This window comes from Bidens hawaiensis, unplaced genomic scaffold, assembly GCF_021521415.1.
Source record: "Bidens hawaiensis isolate Kalapana, Puna unplaced genomic scaffold, B.hawaiensis_p1.1 tig00014777_1, whole genome shotgun sequence".
NCBI classification, from domain to species: Eukaryota; Viridiplantae; Streptophyta; class Magnoliopsida; order Asterales; family Asteraceae; genus Bidens; species Bidens hawaiensis.
In genome coordinates this window covers 100,352-119,212 of record NW_027492303.1, presented here as the reverse complement: position 1 = coordinate 119,212, position 18,861 = coordinate 100,352, and the positions used below count along the sequence as shown (strand labels likewise).

Below are 18,861 nucleotides of genomic sequence, written 5' to 3'. Positions count from 1 at the left end.
AAATACAAATATCTACTTTACTTAAAATAGAGGAAACATATTCAAGACCATTAAGTCTTGACTTACAAGATAAATCATTATTGTTATCCAACCATATTTCCCCTAGATTATCATTTTCAAGTAAAAATGTAGTCGGCCATCCTTTCACGAGAACGGCAAGTTCTAGTATATTTTATAATATAATTGATGCTAAAGAAGATAGTATAATTTTTTTTACAAAATACAATAAAAATATTTGATGGAAAACAGTTGTCTTAGGTAAACATATTAATAGATGCATGTGCAAATGAAAACTATTTAAATTGTAAATTTTGTAAGAATTTTACCTACTATAGGTGAAAAACTCTGTTGCCCAATCTAAAAACCCATTTTTTGTCGTATGTTGAATCTCATATTTTTAAATGAAATCTTTGATATCAATATTTAATTTTGATATGAAGAAAAAGTAAATATTTCAATATGGATATTATTGATTAAAATCTTTACTTAAAATAACTCAATATAAAAAATAATAAGCGCCAAAACAATCCACAAAATTTACACACACATAATTTTTACTAATAAATTTTTAATCTTAATCCTAATCAATGTAAATTTTATAAAAAAGTTTATGGCATGTAAATACACTTACTGTGTATTAACACGCACATATATAAATATTATTATTATTATTGTTTCTGTTTTATTGTTATTGTTATTATTGTTATTATCAACACTTATGAAATTTATATTTTACTTATTATCTTGGAAATCTGTTTAGAATGAAATAATTTTTTCAAAAGGAAAGTAAATCAATTTATATGATAAATATAGAAAGACTGATAACATAATATACACATAATTATATTAGTTTTTAATAGTAAAAGGTAATTATATGACATGGTTTTATTTGATAACCCAAATAACAAATTGTTTTAACACATGAATATATCTAGAATCAAGGAATTAAGGATTAAGATTTTAGGAGGGAAAACATGGTCAGAAATCAATATGGAACTGACATGTGTCACCCGGTATTTTCTTTTATTAGTAGAGTAATATATATGTAAATAAACTTCTGAAATGATCCAATACCTATATATATAATAATTCAAGCAACAAAAAACCGAGCCGAACCGAGCGAGGCTTTGCGCGTGCTTGGTTTGTTTTCAAACCAGACCAAGCCAAACGACTCATTTCCAATCTGAGTCGAAATCGAACGAATATTTTTCGAGCATTTTTCGAACGAGCGGTGAACGAACGACTAGTGTCGAGCAGTTTGAACAACCCTAATATAGATAAATGTAAAAAGGTGTCCTTTACGTGATGATTGTTTGGTTTAGTGGAGCCTTATTTTGGGCCTGACTATACAAGACAAATTTAAGTGACATATTAATTAAATTGAAAACTTGATAATTGTATACTAGTTATTTATTTTCTTAAGAAACAAGTGGAAAACCAAATGTTTATTTCTCACAAATGAGGCAGAACCATAATAAAATTCCTCTAATTGCAGCCCTTGGATGTAAGTAGTTTAGACCGAACCATTTAATTCTCGGTGTTCTCTTATTTGCTTTCGTGTGTGTTTCAACTTCGCGCGCGCGTGTATGATATTCCTAGCAATGATTGCCTTAGAAAAAGAACATTTTCAAGAATTGCTCCAAGTTTATGGAACTATGGAAGCATATAGCAAATTGATAGAAATTGGAAACCATCATTCTCAAGTTCGCAACTATATAATATGCCATCGGCTCTTAGATGTTTCATATATCTCATCTCCCATTATTTCCCCATGAAATTTGGGTGTTCTATGTGCTATCGGTCACTTCATGGCCGCGTTGACCAAATGATTATGCAAGACTTAAAAGTTTGTGTCATACCCTTAAGGTCTAGAAGTGTCACACCTAATTGATATCTGTTTTATAAATATAATAAATATATTCGAGTTGCGAGTTTAATTTAGCATAATGCTTAATTATAATAAATTATTAATTTACATTAAAAATTTGCTTGGGAGTTAAATATCCGAGTATTTAGTTTACAAAATATTGTATAATCATTTACAAGGATTTTAATTAACAAAATTAAGCCATATTCATGTCGTGATCCTCCAACTTTAACGATGACTCGTAATCCTTGTACGAGCTGCTATACCTAATTGGTTTCCTGAAATGTAGGGGGTTGGGGGGGGGGGGATACGTCAGCGATATGCTGGTGAAAAGTTTGACAGACTCTAAAAGAGTTTAAGTAAACTTTTTGTTAAATACAATGATAGTTTTATATACAACTCAACATAAATATCTTTCATCCTGGGATTTATACCACTTCCACACACATATAATCCAAGGGTTCTCCGACGTAGCCCGTTGGAGAACTGGTTATGACTAACATTAGCGTACCCGTTGGGTCAGTTATGTTTGGATCCAGACACATATGTAATAGTTTGAGTTGCTTTTATTTTCTATTTTGTATTATAACGCTTTTTTGGAGATCACGTAATCTCATGTAAATGTTTACTTGTCTCTTTAAGACAAGCAACCCGTTCATCTTATAGAGTAAAATATGTTTGAGTGGTTGTAAAGATTTAATGTATTCACCTTTGATTGTTTGTTTGTGTGATTATCTGTTTGAAAACCTTTGTTGATTGTTTGATGTTTAACCTATAAAAAATAGGTTTACATAAAACCCGGTTCATGTCTCTTTATACAGCTTCAGACCACACTTGCTAGGTTTTATCATTTCAAACCTCATTCATAAAGACCGGCTTGATTTATTGGTTCAAAACTTAATTATCTTTAAAATAATAACATTTAGCTTAAGATGGACCGCGTCATAATGAGACGGTTTGTATAAGCGTGGCAGGCCGTCACAAGTTCGAACCTTTGGCCTGTATCAAAAGTTGGGATGAGACGGATCGTATAATGATTAGATGGTCAGTCTAATCCTACTGTTTGGCCCATTAAGACTAAAAATGATTTTGACATCTTTTCGACATCCGTTTAAGTGTCCAAGCATGTATATTTTTGACATATTTTCGACTTTATGCACGTACGAAAACACTTATATGACTCATGTAAATCATTTTGACTAAGTTCAATAGATAAATGCGTCGATACTCACTTAAATATAATAAATGAACTTAAACGAATAGAAGGGTTACTATACCTTACTTTTAAGCTATAACTGAACCCATGACTGATTTATTATGGTCTCTAGCACTACTGGAAACACTTGGTCATGGCCTTGCTCGATTGAAATCATCTTCTTTTACCTGAACACCATCAAGAAGACCAAGAACATGCACTTAAACTTGCTTAAACTTAACTTTGGAGGGTGATATGATTAGCGAAGTGTCGGTGAATGAAATGAGGTTCAATCATGTATATTTATAGGCCAGCTCGCTTAGATGAGTCAACAATCGAGGAGTGACACGTTAGGGTCGTGTTTTAACACCTCTTGCTGAACTAGGCGGACCGTCACAAACTGTGACAGTCCATCTCATACACACGTCACAAAATTGTAGGCGTATGAGACTCCCCATCACAAAATAAAACATAATACCCATGTTTCGTTTGATACGGACCGTCTAATAATTTATTACACGGTCCATCTCATATGAAATCTGAAATTGGAATTTAAGTTTGGAAAAATGATCAAATAGTCCCTCAATTTTTAAAGTTGGCAAAAATTAACACGGAAGTTTTGGGAATGTTACAGTTTGCTACCATTGAAATAACATAAAGGCTTTTTTAATTTATTTATTTTAACCATTAGTTTATAATCAAACATGGCCAAACTAGTAGCTAGAGCTTGTGGAAGCTGATCATGACTCATGAGGCCTTCATTTTTTGGACAACAAATTTTAAGCTTATCTAACAAATAGCACAATAGTTCTCTATTCACTAACTGGGGCTAGCCCAGCAGTTGAAAGAGCCCAGGCCAGGGGTCTGGATAGACTGAAGCCCTGAACCACTTGTGATCCTTTTCAATCCTTTTCTGTTTTAGATGGACCGAAATGCTTTGAACGATCTCGATCTTGAACATTATTTCTATTTTTTTTATAGACAGATAACTCACACACTCTCAAACATTTGCTGCTGGTGGCAAAGGGCGGCTCGACCATTTTGGTGGCACAAAGCAACAAAACATATATAGGCCCTTCTAAAAACTTTCAGTTTGTACTTTTGACTTTTAAAAAGAAATATGGACTTTATATGTTCAATAATTCTTTTTTCACACACAAAGTTAGACTAATTTTTTTGGCATGTTTCCCTATCCCCTCATTACTTTGTGCCAAAATATGCACAAAAAGTTAAACTGTGGAACTCGAAGGAGAAAATGAGATTTACTACTAAACTACAAAGGTTAATCTGCTTTAAGCACATATAATAAAACATTATATATAATATAAAGAGAGAGAGGGATCATGAGAAAATTAAAAGGTTACAAGAAAACCACTTTTTAAGGTGATTCACAAGAGTGGATTTGCATGCATTGGGATAATTAGCCGACTTCTTATGTAAGTAAATAAATAACTGGTGATTCACGGCATATGTCACACCTCAAAATGACTAGCTAGCTAGTTTGGCTATTTCTCTTTATATGAGGATTTATAACTTAGAAGGATTAAAGTCGTTTAGATCAACAAGAATTGTTACTTTAGTAACCTCATTCTTGATACTTATCTCCATCTATATTCTTATATTATTTGAAAGTTTAGTTAACTCTTTCCAAAACCGACTTGATTCTATTGCAAAACATTGTCAGTATATTTAATCATCTTAAAATACAAATGTAATTAAAAACAAAAAATCATCTATCTGATTTCAGTTGGCTTTTGGTGTTTGATGCTCTAAGGAGTATCTTTCTACCTGGAATTCTCTTTGTAGTTTGTACTACAATTAAGCATCAGTTTGAAAATTATATGTTGGTGTTCCTATAGTTTTATATCACTCTCTTGGTTTTATTTATCTTCGCGATTGATATTGCTAGCAGAAATAAGTTATATATTACAACAAAGACAGCTTTGTAAATACAACCATCAAGTAGCTAGTATATACATTACCATAGGGTAATTGTTTTCAACAATCTTGGCACATCCACCTAAAACCGATTAATTATCGGCAAGGGATGATTCCAAGGTACATACCAAGCATTGAAATAAACAAGAGCAGCGTATAGTTACAGATAGCTTGAGCCTTGAGTTGTTAAAAAAAGAAACCCTTACGGGGGGGCTTTTGTTTATTAGGATGATCGACAAGCAGAGTCCCACCATACATGTTGGCCGCCTGGTAGCTGTCTATCACCATGTATGTCCTTTTGGCTGGTACTTGTTGCACAAAATAAGCCTGTTGGGGATTGTAATGATAGGGATATATCTGTGGTTCGGTTCGGCGTGGTGGAGCAGTAGGCACTGGTTTGGGAGGGTTCAAGTGGCGCCGCCCACCTGAGAAATTATTGTCGAGAAAGGTAAACGCTTCAGCTCCAATCGCAGCAACATCTGTTTTTGGTTTTTGATAAAATGACATTTTATGATGAGCTGATTTAGTTACAAGAAAGGATGGAAGTAGTTGTGTTTTATGTTGTATTTTGCTGTGGTGTGTATATCAGAGATTGTGTATGCCTTCATATATAGCAATCTAAAAGCAACTGCTCAATGGTAATGGTACTTTTTTTTTTAATATTCTAATTCTTTTTGGTTTAAATGTAACTAATACTCTTATTTATGTGTTCACTATTTTTTTTGGTTTAACCTACACTTGCACCAATAATACTGGTAAAGGTCTATTATTCGATCTCTTAATTGCGTGTTTGATCAATATAGAATTTTGAAAAGATTTTTATTCTTTACAATCTTATACTTTAATCGTAATTCCTACCCCGTTCAAAGATGAAGATTCCCTTCAATCATTTACAAATAGGTGATGTGGCCTCTCGTGACGCATTAGTCTCTAACGTCATGCTCTAGAAAACCAAGAACATATCATGGGCTGGTTTTCAGCTCTCTTTGTATTCATAGTTTTGATTTGAAATATCTAACTTTTTCGAGGCCTAAAACAAACTTTGAAATCAGGCCTTTTCTTATAGCAAAAGTTAAAGTTAGTTCTTAACCTCACAACTACCCTCATTATAAAAACAGGTTTCTAATTTGTACTATTTTGGGTTAAAAAATGATACGACTGATTGTAAATTCTAACGGAAGATTTAACCGGGTTAACTAGTTCACGGTATAATTTCATATAAGTACAACTCAAGTAAAATTGTTTTTATATTTCATGTCCAAAATGTTTTTATTTCTTTGTTCATTTTTATATAATCAAATTTATAACCTTAAAATGCGAAATTTTAGATATACAATACAGGCAGCTGCTTGTTGAAGCTTCCATGGCGCGTTCCACTAGAATGACACCGGCGGTCTCTTCTTCATTGGAAGTATACTTCCACATGGACCAAACATAATACATGAACAACGATCGAGTCAAACATAAAGTTAGTATACAGAATTAGTGAATTAAACAAGATGTAAAGAAACCAACTGTGAATTTGCAGGAATTGAGATTGAAGTTTGGATAACAGTAAACTAAAAGCTAGTTAACATGAATGGTTGTTTCAACTTTCAATCATTTGGATAAATCTTTTACTTCTAATCACAACTTCAAAGGTTAATCAATACTAGAAAACAATTTATTTTCTCACAAACATTTCCTACAAATTTCCTACGACAAGTAGTTCCAACAGATTTCCAACAAAAAAAATAAGCTCCAACTTTGCTACAATATTATCTAATAAACATTATGTTAAGTCAAAATAGTTTTTGTAGGAAAGTTGTAGGAACTTTACAACCACATGTTTTTGTAGCAATTCTGTAAGAAAAGTTGTTGGAAAATTGTTGAAAACGATTTTCAAGCATGTGTTTTTCCAACAATTTTTTTGTTAGAAAACTGTTTGAAGCTGGAGTTTTCCAACAAATTTCCTACAATTCGGTTGCAGAAAAACATCGCTTTTTCTAGTACTGAATTTCATAAATTAATTATGGGCTTCTAATTACCAAAATGCTCTTGGGCTAAAAACCGGTAACAAAAGCCAGCGGTTCGATGTTCAAATCTAGTGCCCAAATTATCGTGCTCAGATTACCGGATTCCTCCTGTATAACCAGTTCAACCCGCCAGTTTGTACCGGGTTTAAATCATTAGGTTATAGTGACAGACGTAATAGCTAAAGATTAAATTGTATTTTGTGCCTAATTGTTGCTTACTTTAACTTTATCCATTGATGATATAAACATGTTTATATTCTTGTTCCTTAATAAATAATTTAAAATGGAAATGGAGATAAGCTCCAAGTTATATATAATACATACCTTTAGTGTTGGTAGTACTTGCCACTTTGGTTTATTTAATTAGTTGATGTATGTAGATGTTGTAACAAGTTTTGGACTTATTCGTTTAGGCTCACAAGTGAAAGAGTTAGGAAACAGGTTTATGGCGTGAAAGCTTGCTGGGAGATATAAAAGTCGAGTTAGTGTGGTATTAAGTCAGCCGATTAAATCAATGGCACGTCTTTTGTTTTATTACTTAAGTATCTAATTGAGGTTGTATTATAAATTGTTAGTTTATCTACTATATGTCAATGTTAAACATAGGTTAGTTAGATTTATAAATAGTATTTGAATAATTCATATTAGTTACGAATATCGGTCTTGGTTGGTTTATGACTAGTTCTAGCTAGTATATAAAGAGTCGTGGGTCATGCTATTTGAGAAGTCAAGTTACGGGTTATCAAGCAGTAGATGAGCATGTAGAAACTGAGCAACAAGGTTTTTTGTGACGTAAAACCCAGTTTTTCATCGTTTTTATTTTGAGCGTAGTCTTTTCGCCAAGGAGGAGAACCACAGCAGAGGGGCATGATTTTTTTGGCAGAAAAATTAACCAACATGTTTCGGTCAGAAGAAATGAAAGTACAAGGGGCCAAGGAGTTTGTTTTTGCAACCTAAAGACGAATAAATAGGAGATTGTTGTTTTTGTTGGTGGTTGATAAGAAGGGGGTTGCATTTCAATAAAGAGTGTGATAATTAAGGCGGCGAAAGTATAATCAAAGACGAGTGTGACAAGGTCGTGTTACATGTTTCTCAGTTTCCAAAAGCTAAGCAAATTTGGGAGGCTTTGAACACTTGTTTTGTTGGCGTTACATGGTTTAGTAGGCGCAATATTTTCGAATCTCTAAGGATGAAGGACAGCTAGTCGCTTGATGACTTGCTCCAGCTACAACGTTAGTTTAGATAGGCTTTAAACTGCATAATTAGTGTATGAATTCTGGGTTGTGAACACAGAATATGATATTTCATTTATGAATGACATTTAAAAAATGTCTTCAAGATATGTTTAATCTCGAAATTTATTATGCAAGTCACATTTTATAAGGTTGTGAAATATTACGACTTAATGACATATCTAAATTCGTGAGTTTACAAGCTTACGCGTTACATGTTAATTAAAGGATTGCATGCGTTACATATATCCGTACGAATTTCTAGTTTTCGTAAGTATTAAGTATATAATCATTTCATCTTTCCTAGTCTATGAAAATAGTAATACAATCGAAAAGAATCGAAACAAATTAACAGAGGCTTTAGTGAAAAAGAGAACATGATCAAGTTAATACAACCGCTAGTTATTTATCACACGGTAATTCATTACAAGAGTATTAGCACATCCACGTAAAGCCAACAGTGGCAAGGGATGGAATTCAAGATACATATGCATATAGCTAGCTTTATTTCAAAGACAATACATATAGCTAGCTAGAACTACTAAAAGAAGAAACCTTTGCGATCAGGCTTTCTATTATGATACTCCACAAACATAGTCCCACCATACATCTTAGCAACATCGTCGCAAGTTACCACTCGCTCGGTCATCCTAGCAGTTCTTGGGGCATCCGGCACTTGTTGCCAAACCACATTATAAGCCTCTTGTGGTTGGTACTGATGATAGTGAAAATTATGCTGCTTGGAGCTTTGACGCCTACGTGGGAAAATATCATCTATGGCATCGAATGTTTCTTTGCCGATCTTAGCAAGCTGGTCTGTTGTGTTCTTGGAACCATATGCCATTTTTGGGTGAAGCTATGTAAGATGTAGGCACAGAAATTAAGTTGTATTTAAGTTTAGTTGAGTGTTTGCTTTGGGGTGTATGCAATAGATCACATGCCTTTATATAGAGAATTGAATGCTTACAGCAAGTGTTAAAAATTACTCTTAGAAACTTTAATATTCTTTCTCCGTTTGTGTTTCACAATCTTATATTCTTTTGTTAGGCAGTGGAATAATCTTTTTGGACTATTCCTTTTTGAATTACGATACTTGGAGAATTGTTTCAGTTCCTTTCTTTTCAAGTTCGGTTTAATTTTAATTGTACCTATTAAAAATTAGTTTTACATCCATATGCAGTTTATAGTTTATTTTTTTATATAACTTGTTAAGATTTAGTTCTACTTCATAAAGTATTATTTTTATTAACAACATATTAGCTAGATTTATTAAATATCTCGCGAGATGCTAGGAAGAACAGCGGAATTTTTTTAAAAATCGGAAAAATAAAGTAGTGAAATGCTTTCTAGAAGAGAGAATAGATGTTGGACACTTATAAGTGATCCGCCTTTTCAAATGACGGATCCCAGAATAGCTTAGCTGGACGATTATTAGGACTTCTGCCATTTGAAATGGCGGAAGTAGAACAATATTCCCGTGTTCCACCATTTGAAATGGCGGAAGCCACTACCATGTCATCCATCAGTTTGACATGCTCCTATAATTTTGACAGACTTTTACATTTTCGAATGGCTGAAGTGAACAGTAACCTACGCTGACATATTTGACATGTATTTTCACCTTTTTGACCACACTATTCATTCTTGCCAGGTATCGAGATCCTATTCTCGATAGGATTAGAGAACTGGAAGAAGCTAATGAGAACAGAGCCAAGCGTGAGCTCTTGTTGATCAAGTTCGTTAAAGATCAGCAAGAAATCAATGAAAAAGTGACAAGACAACGTGACATTTTGGCAAATTGAGTGGCTGAACTACAAGAGCAGAGGGACTTGGATCATGCTTTGATTGTGTGCCAGTGGCTGAACGGATTCAGTCAAGAATCTCTGGGTTAGAGTCTGATCTTCCCTCCTCCTCAAACTTTGCAAACAACTTTAGGAGGGAATTAGACTTTACGCTTGATCGAGTGTGGATAGACTTTGAGCGCCTGGGCTCAAGAGTTAGTTTGATGGAAGGTGGATCAAGTTCTTATAGGGACGTGGGTAGACTTATAGCTGAAAGTGCCAGGTTGAGGAACATGATTTAGCAACTTGAAGGCGAGACTGAAGATTAACATGACTACAACAAAAACAACCAGAACCAAGTGAATGAGTCCTTGGTCAACCGCTACCTTGCAGTTATGGAGGTAATGCTCTTGACAGATGAAGATGTGAACAACCTAAGGACTCATTTGATGGAGACTTTCCGTGGCTTCCTGCATGTAAATGAGCCAAGGGACTGAGCAGAGCAATAAACGAGTATAAGCTCTTGCGAATCTAGTTGCTGATGCCAATAGGGTCAGAGCTCATGGAAAGCTACATGGCTTCCTATACAGTGGTGTAACCAGGAAAGAGGGAGGTGAAGGAGGTTCTGGTGTGAAGATGAGAGGAGATGAGCCTCCTAAGGTTGTTGGAACCATAGTGAGAACCGAACTTGTAGTTACTACTGCCACCACAACTAGACATGTAAGTTCTACAAGTTCCCCACTTGTTATACCTACTAGGGTGAACAAGTCAGTGCTCTTGTTACATCTGCCTTGGTTCCTATTATTCAGCAACAATATGTGGCTCAAGGAGGTGGTGGAAGTAATGGAAATGGTGACGATGAGGATGAGACTAATGATGATAACGATGATGGTGATGACGATGAGAATGAGGATGAAGGGAATTATGATGATGAGGATGATGACCACGAGTATGGCAACTTTGATGAAGCTCATGGTGGTGATGGTGGAAACGATGGACAATGGTGATGGTGATGCCACATGTGGAAATAAGGAGGCAGATCAAGAGCCGCCAAGCGGGCCTGAGAAAACTCGTGAGACTGACGCTGCAATCAAGGCTGAAATTGCCTATATATTTAACATTTATTCTGTTGCAGGTACCAGTTAGCCAATTCAAGAAGCCGTGAAAAATAAAGAAGACAGTGATGACGGTATTAACTACTCAACTAATCCGGACACTTTGAAGAGGGTGATTGAAGAACACGCCATTCAAAAAGCAGTTGTCACTCCCACTACCAAGCCTGCTCAAAGAAAGTCAAGAAAATGTATCAAGTATTATAGCGTGAGTAGAATGGCAAGCATGAGATGGAGATCGAAGCCGTACCATGACTCCGCACTGATCCTCTACGCAAGGTGGCACAAGGATCCCAAAAGTTGGGTTGTTCGACGTGCAAACGACGACCTGATATATCTCACCTATGGAGATATGAACACCTTGTCAATCCTTGACATGAACTACTTCAGAAAAACGATGGGTCGAGGGAGGAGGAAAGCATGCTGGAGGGATGGTTCAAACTGTTTTTGAATCATGAGTGGAAACATGACTACCCGAAGTCCACTTTAAATCCGGGTAGGTTATACAAGTCAAGGAAGTGAATCCTATCACAAAGAAGCCGGCTAAGGGATGAAGATACAAAATGCCTGACGATCATGGAGAACCTATTTTTCATGGCATGCCCTTTGACGACGACTCTCTTTTTTACTTTACTTTGTCGTTGTAGTATAGTGGTAAGTATTCCCGCCTGTCACGTGGGTGACCCGGGTTCATTCCCCGGCAACGACGCCAAAATTTGACGTGAAGTCGAAGACTCACTCAAAGATAAACCGATTACAACTAGTTAGATAGCGGTAAGCGGGTGTCGAACACAGAGAGTTTGTGGAAAATGCGTTGCTAAGTAGCCTTGTAATTAATCTATATTAAACTAAGCGCAGAAAATAAATTCAATGATTTGGTTGGTTGACGTGATTAACGAAAATAACTAAAATAATTAAACGAGTTTTAATCAATAAGAGAAACAATGCTCTCTCCCGATTTCAGGTTTTCAATATTGATAATGTTAATGTTTACTTTTGTGAAGAACTACATAAACATAATTCATGAAAGTGAGTTTGAAAGTGATCAAAGAGGACGAAGTACTTGGATTATAAAAAATGCAAGGTTATCACTCAATAATCAATATAGTATAGCTAACCCTAATTATCTTCTACTAAATCTCGATTGCCTATGGCACCAAGAACGGATAGTCAAGAACACGAATTTATACCACACTAACAATTACAAACAAATACACAATCACCATAGCACAATAATCATATGATCAAAATACTATCTCACCAATAACATAAACAATTAACAGTTATTCGATTAGAAAACCTTACAATTCGGGAGAGAACATAAAGAGTACTAGCCACTCATAATTCGGTTCATCATAGCATAAATCAATGTATGTAGATGAATCTCCAATCCAATTCAATGATTACAATTGCCCAAATAAAGTACTTGCACTCCCAAAATCGTCCAAGAGGTGTTTAGAATGAAGGATAACTCAAAAGACAGCCCAAAAACGAATAATAAACTAAAAGAATTCGGCAGTTACGACTCACACCGTGGGTCACGGTGCATTTCATCTTCAGCTGGACCGCGGCCCACGGTCTCCACCTTGGGTCACGGTGGGACAGAGTGCCACGGTACGGTGGCCTCTGTCCATTTGATCTTCTTTGGACCGTGGCCCAAAAACGAATGAAGGATAACTCAAAAGACAGCCCAAAAACGAATAATAAACTAAAAGAATTCGGCAGTTACGACTCACACCGTGGGTCACGGTGCATTTCATCTTCAGCTGGACCGCGGCCCACGGTCTCCACCTTGGGTCACGGTGGGACAGAGTGCCACGGTACGGTGGCCTCTGTCCATTTGATCTTCTTTGGACCGTGGCCCACGGTCTGAACCGTGGGTCACGGTGGACACCGACCATGCACCCTCGCTTTCACTTATTTTTGACTTCTTTCGCATCTCTGGTTCTTAGGTTTCTTCATTATACGTATTAATAGCTCCGGAACCTCCTTTGTACCTACAATTCATCAATAATACCGTAGTCATCTAATTCCACCAAATAAACAAATACAAAACATGATAATTACGGCTTTAAATCAATTAAGGGTTGTCCCATGGACCACCCTTCACATTCCCACACTTAATCGTTGCTTGTCCTCAAGTAACATCTCGACACAAACTTTTTATTTCATTCAACTTGTATCCACCAATCTTACCACAAAACCGGTTCAGTTAAGGTCCCAAGTCATACCCTATTCCCTTATTTTTATCGGGTGCACTAGTTCACTTGATAACCCACCAAATAATTTGATGTTACAATTTAAAACTATGGAACCGGCCAAACGAGTGTACTTTGTTTCCGGTTAGGGCACACATGATCACACCCCTCATAATATAACATCTCTCCTCTCGGTTTAATATCTGGACCAACATAAAATGTGCTAGTATCTCTTTGCCCTCAATACCAAGTATGAACACAATGTAATAAGCTTGGAAGCTAGTCATATCTCCACCCATTACCCATCGGTTGCATAGAGAATAGAACTAAGGGTTTTGTTGTGGCTTAGGTTAGGGTGTGGAAGCGGATTTATGTAGTGAATTATGGTGGATGAAGCCCAATTTATTCAACAAACAAACAACTCACTCACAATTATTTACAAACGATACTACTCAAACATTAACTCTTTTTGAGCTTTTCTTTGATTTTCCATTTTTTTTACACAAATACTAACATTATTATATACAAACAACTGACCCGAGACATACGTACATTGTGTACTATGCTCGACAAACAACTTATATAAAACTCTTAACATACCGGGTTTCATCCACAGGGTTAAAACAAAAGGCCAAGGCTAACACGGCTTGTAATGTGGGTTAAAAAGAGCAAAGAAAAATGGAAAAAGACAACAAATGGCTCCTAAGGGATAATGTAAGGCAGAGATTTTTTTTTTTTTTTTTTATAAAGGCCATTATATTTGAGTTTTCTAAAGTCCTATTTCTCCATACAGGTGGTGGTATTAAGATCTCGAAATGCATGAGACAACCAAGTTCTAGATATCATGTGTGTACCGGTTACTCTCTATAATGGCACTCACATGACATGTGTATATACTATATATTATATGTGTATTATATATAAAGCAAATCTCACACACGTACCGGAGGAATTAGGCTGCCGATATGAAACATGTGTACCCTTCCCCATGACTCGTTATCCCCATCTAAACGGTCCATTTTAATTCCCCCCCCCCCCCTTTTTTTTAAAAACAACTAGGCACATGTTACTTAAGGAACTGTGACCATGAAAAGGGACCCAAAACTTCACCCCGCCATCTTACCGCTTTTCGGTTTCATTAAAACATTTTTAATTTTTTTTTGTTTATTTTCCTGATTTTTTAATTTTTTCTGATTTTTTATTTTTTTTTTCTTTCAAAACAAACGAAAATTTTTTCCTCATCCCCACACTTGGGATACATTGTGTAACATCTGCCCGAATCCGACCCGGCCCAGGTACCCGTTTCTCCGACCCGATCTCTTTCTTTTATGATTTAATATTTATACTTATATTTTACTTTTAATAATAATATACTTTTCCTTCCCGCCTCTCCCTCTCTCTTTTTCTTTCCGCCGTCCCGTCCCTCTCCTTCTCTCTTTCCGCCTTCTTTTCCCTCTTGTCGCCGTCCCGCCCTTAAGCCTTGTTTCCCTCTTTTTCTTCTAACTCTTTTGTTCCTTCCCGCCTAAGGTTGTCTGCGCAGACCCCTTGCAAGGAATCCTGCGTGAAGACCACCTGTTTCAGCGATACGCGAGACGAACTCTTCTCGCAGCGCGCTAAGAATTGTAATTCTTCTCGCAGCGCGCTAAGAATGGTAGTTCTTCCCGCGACGCGCTAAGGATTTGTAATTCTTCTCGCAGCGCGCTAAGAATCGTAGTTCATCCCTCGACGCGCGAAGAATTATAGTTCTTCCCGCGGCGCGCTAGGAATTCTAGTTCCTCCCGCGGCGCGCTAAGAAATATGATTCTTCCCGCGACGCGCTTAGGAATGTAGTTCTTTCCGCGACGCGTTAAGGTTGTTTCTGTCTGCCTTCGCGCTCGCGCTCTCTTGACCTTCTGTGTCTGCCTTCGCGCCTTAGCCTTCTCGCGCTGAACCCTTTGAGTTTTCTTCTGTTGAATCTAGCCGTTGCTTTTGTGTTGTCTTATCTTTTGAGCTGTTGACCTAATCTGCTTTATGTCTGAAAAGCCACTTTTGGCGCAGCATGCGCACCAACCCCATTGGTTGGCAGATAAAGTGACTGACATTATCTTTTGAGATCTGCTTTTGCCATGCTTGACCAGTACCTTTATCTGACCCGCCCATGCTTTTTACTGTTCCCTGACAGCTTTATCTTGCCCCCTGCAGCTGCCATATCTTTTGATATCTTTTACTTGCTTTTGGTATCTTTTGTTATCTTTTGTTTTGTCTTGTTCTGTTTGTCTTGAGATCCTTTCCCCTTTTCTAGGGATTGTGTCTCCTAGGGTTTTCTCTATAAATAATAATAGTAATATTTTCTTAACACTACACACACAAAACACTTAATCTCTCCTGTTTTCCTTGCTCTCTGCCGCCTCCCTCTCTGCCTCCGTCTTCCTCCCTGTTCTGCCCTGCTTTTCCGGTAATATATATATATTATATATAATAATTTACTTATTAATTATGCTAACTTATAATCAAGACTTAAATCAATTCATTAAAACAATAATCTTATTTATAGGTTAACTTGTGCTTGTTTAAAGTTGGTTCTTGCTTTATCTTACACCGCATCGTTTATCAAGTGAGTAATCTCGTATCTAATCCCTTTTTACTTTTAATGTTTTGGGATGTTCATGTGTTCGTACAAACTTAGAGTCTTAAACTTGTTTATGAACTTTAGTCGCGCAGTATCCCATGTGTTGAGGACGTTTACTTGGCTGTTTATTTGTATGTGTGTATCATTAACCGCTTTGTTCGGCCTATTCCGAAGTTTTCATGGATCCATTAGATGAACACGGGAGACCTATCGTTTACGGTTTTCTTTGTTTACACTTGCACAGATGTTTTCTCGTTTTTTTGTGCTCAATTGGGAGCACGGATTGAACTATGAACTATGAGCTATGATCTATTTAGGCTTGATCACAATCTGATTGCACCCTTGTTAAACACCGACATACACTTGTTGCGCGCAGATTTATTGTTATCTATGTATTGTATTAAACTTGATTTCTCACCAACACGCAAGTGTTTGACGTTTATTTTAACACATGTTCAGGTTTGCAGTAGCTGTTTTGGAGCTTGTGGACACATAGGAAGTTTTCTTTATTTTGGACCTAGATTAAAATGTATCAAGACAAGTTATTTGTTGTTCTAATATTTTGCCTTATAATATATTGATTTATGATGATTTATGTTATCTTGTGTTTACCCTGCGCGTGCGCGAATGAATGTATTTATTAAATATTGACACCCAATAGTGTCACGAGTAATGAAACAATATGTGGCGCCCCGATGTATAATCCGCCTTTGGTCGGGGTGTTACAGATTGGTATCAGAGCTCGTTGACTTTATGATAGGTGGTTAGACGTAACGGCCTAGAATACCTAAGAGTCCCTTCTCGCGCATGAGAGAAATCTCATGTTTGCGCGCTTATTGTTAGTTACTCGTTGTTTATGAATATGCTCGCGCTTGGGCAGTATATGATCTTATGTTTTATTTCGCGATATTTCGATTTTTGTTGAATTTCGATTTTTATTGATTTTTCTTACATATTCGTTTGTTGGATTTGAAAATCCGAAAGGTCATGGTGATACATGAATAGTTGATTTTCAATTTCCATTTACGATTATGTTCTGAGGTTGGAGACTTGAAAAGTCATGGTGATGCATGAATTGTCAACCTCCAATACTCATTTTCTTGTATATTTTATATTGAAGATTGAAGAGTCATGGTGATACATGAATCGTCAATCTCCAATACTCGTTGCTCGTATATTTTAAATTGGGAATTCGGAAAGTCATGGTGATACATGAATTGTCGATTCTTGATTCGAATTTGTTACCTTTATTAAGTCTGCATTTAGGGTCATTTATTTTACTTTAACTTTTGACAGTAACTGACTCCGTGAAACCAAGCTTTATAAGATTAAAACTTTGCGCTAAAGCCAAGATATTAACTAAAATTAAAATTTTTATAGAATGCCTCCGCTATCTCGCCGATTTCAGAGAAGAGAAGCCTCGCGCATGCGTAGACAGCAACGTTCCCAGGAAATGGCCGCCGCGATAGCCCAAGCCTTGAGCCAAAACAATACCAACACCTCTAGTTATAACATTAAATCCTTTAACGCGGGTAACCCTCCAAAGTTCACAGGTCTTGAAGGAGCCACCGTGATGCTTCAGTGGCTTGAGAAAATAGAAAACACTTTCCTCCACACCCAATGCCCCTCAGACAGACGAACCCTGTATGCTTCCAGTGTCCTGGAATCCAGAGCGCTTACATGGTAGAATGGAGTAGCTCATGCGCGTGGCGCAGAAGCTGCTTCCAGCATGCTCTGGGAGGAATTTAAGGAAATTCTTTCGCGAGAATTCTGCCCTCCCAACGAAGTTAAGCGCTTGGAGGAAGAATTTTGGAATCTTAAGCAATACAGCGGTGAAGCGCGCGAGTACGCGACGCGCTTCCATGAACTAAGCCTGCTTGTCCCTCACCTTGTTACCCCTTCCCGCCGAGCCATAGAGAAATTCCTTGGGGGTCTCCCCATGGAAATTCAAGATTCTGTATGGGCCAGAAACCCAGTTACCCTCTCTGACGCCATCGAGTTGGCCGCTGTGCTCAGCGACAACCATGTCAGAGCAGGAACCCTGTTCCTGCGGGGAACAGAAAAGACCAAACTCACCAAGACTGTTCCTGAACCAACAGAAACCAAACCAGAACCCTCAAACCGTAACAACCTCAAGCGCAGGCGCAAGGCCTATGCGCTTACCAGCCCACCCATAGTCCAGCAACCCGCATACCAACCTCCAGTTTATGCGCCTAACCCACTGTCAGCCTACCCAACACCTCCTGTAGTCCACAACTATGCCTTAACCAATCCCGCACTCCCTGCCCCGCCTCCTAAGAAACCTTACACAGGAAACCAACCCTTTTGCCCAACCTGTAGACTTCACCACCCAACTCAGACCCCGTGTCGACAATGTAACCGATGTGGCCGCGTTGGTCACTCAACCGAATACTGTAGAGTCCCTCCCGCCAATCCAATTGCGCCAATACCACCAGTCTACCCGCAGAACCCACAACCAACCTACCAAAACCCACGACCCAGGTCGTGCTATAACTGCGGTGATCCCAGTCATTTCCGGAACGTGTGCCCGAGACTACAAGTTCAGATTACGCAAGCGAATCCGGTGAACCAGATTTCGAACCAAGTGACGCGTGGACGAGCTTTTAACATAACCGCGCACCAAGCGCAAGCGAATAATGACGTAGTTAATGGTACATTTTTGCTTAACGGATTTTATGCTTCTGTACTTTTTGATACTGGCGCCGATCGAAGTTTTATCTCTCGCGCCCTCGAACAGAAACTTGCGCGACCGCGCGATGACTTAAAAGAGGATGTTTCAGTTGAAGTGGCTAATGGTGAAACTGTTTTAATTAACTCAGTGATTAAAGATTGCACGCTTAACCTTAACGAAAACGATTTTCTGATTGACCTCATCCCTATGCCTCTTGGAAGCT

At 37.4% G+C, this 18,861-nt stretch overlaps 1 non-coding gene across 1 annotated transcript; it reads left to right on the top strand.

Annotated features, from left to right (window-relative positions):
* The first annotated feature begins 11,777 nt into the window (after positions 1–11,777).
* Positions 11,778–11,849, top strand: TRNAD-GUC (transfer RNA aspartic acid (anticodon GUC)). The gene has a single exon. It is a non-coding gene; the product is annotated as a tRNA-Asp (tRNA).
* Positions 11,850–18,861: the final 7,012 nt, after the last annotated feature.